The sequence below is a fragment of the Apium graveolens genome, chromosome 6, assembly GCF_009905375.1.
Source record: "Apium graveolens cultivar Ventura chromosome 6, ASM990537v1, whole genome shotgun sequence".
Taxonomy (NCBI): Eukaryota; Viridiplantae; Streptophyta; class Magnoliopsida; order Apiales; family Apiaceae; genus Apium; species Apium graveolens.
This window is the reverse complement of record NC_133652.1, coordinates 198,492,785-198,494,185: the sequence shown is the minus strand read 5'-3', so window position 1 is coordinate 198,494,185 and position 1,401 is coordinate 198,492,785. Positions and strand designations below refer to the sequence as shown.

At 42.3% G+C, this 1,401-nt stretch overlaps 1 non-coding gene across 1 annotated transcript; it reads right to left on the bottom strand.

Moving 5' to 3' along the window:
- Positions 1–450: 450 nt before the first annotated feature.
- Positions 451–558, bottom strand: LOC141669102 (small nucleolar RNA R71). Its single transcript, XR_012553397.1, has one exon. It is a non-coding gene; the product is annotated as a small nucleolar RNA R71 (small nucleolar RNA).
- Positions 559–1,401: the final 843 nt, after the last annotated feature.

Below are 1,401 nucleotides of genomic sequence, written 5' to 3'. Positions count from 1 at the left end.
TTAACCTAAACCAGTCCCTGTGGGAACGAACTAGAAATTATTCTATATTACTTGCGATCGCGTGGGAGAACTAGAAGCATATCTGAAGTCTTTGATGGACTACTCTCAACCGAAGATTAATGATATTCAGTCTAGCATTGTTCGACCAGCCATCTTGGCTAATACCTTTGAGATCAAGTCGAGCATGATTCAGATGATACAGAACTCAGTTCAGTTTGGGGGTTCTCCGATAGAAGACCCCAACATGCACATCAGAGATTTCATCGAGATCTGCAACACTTTCAAGTTCAATGGAGTTTCTGAAGATGTTATTAAGTTGAGAGTTTTCCCATTCTCTCTGCGGGATAAAGCGAAGTGTTGATTACATTCTTTACCACCACGGTCTATCACCAAATGGGAGGATTTTCTCAAAAGTTCCTAACTAAATTCTTCCCTATGGCGAAGACTGCTGCAATCAGGAAACACACTTACTCAATTTTCTTAGCAAACTGGAGAATCTTTATGTGAGGCTTGGGATCATTAAAAAGAGATGCTTAGAAAGTGTCCTCACCATGGGATGCCTGACTGGATGATCATTAATTGCTTCTATAATGGTTTAGGTGCTACTTCTTGACCCATGCTTGATGTAACATCAGGAGGAGCGTTGTGGGCTAAAAGCTACGATGAAGCTTATGAATTCATTGAACTGATGGCTGCTAATGAATACAAGAGTCCTACTCAGAGACTATCTCAGGGCAAGGTAGCAGGAATTCTGGATTTAGATACAGCTACTGCTATAGCTGCTCAGCTTAAGGCTTTGACGATGAATGTGGATTCTTTGGCTAATTATGGAGTTAATCAGATCACTAGTGTTTTTCAGCTTTGTGTTGGTGCCTATGAGATGGAGCAGTATGCTATTTCTAGTGAATCAGCTCAGTTCGTGAGCAACTTTCAGAGGTCGCAACATCCTGTGCCAGCCACCTATCATCCTAACAACCGCAATCATCCTAATTTCAGCTGGAGCAATACTCAGAATGCGGTCCAGCAGCCTTATCAGCAGTATGCAGCAAACCTGTACAACCCTCTTGGTTTTCAGCAACCACAATATGTGCCAAGACAATAACTCCAGCTGCAACAATCTAATGAAAAATCTGAATTGGAGGAGTTGAGGCTCATGTGCAAGAGCCAAGCGGTGTCTATCAAGACCTTGGAAAATCAAATTGGACAAATTGCCAATGCCTTGCTAAATCATCAACTTGGTACACTCCCTATTGACATTGAAGTTCCAGGAAAGAGGAAGCTAAGGAGGAGGTAAAGGCAATTACATTGAGGTCTGGGAAGGTTGCAAATCCTGAACACTCTCAAGTTTCGGATGAAGAAGCTATGTCTGAAGAAGAAGTGCAGAACGAAGCTGAAGTGGAA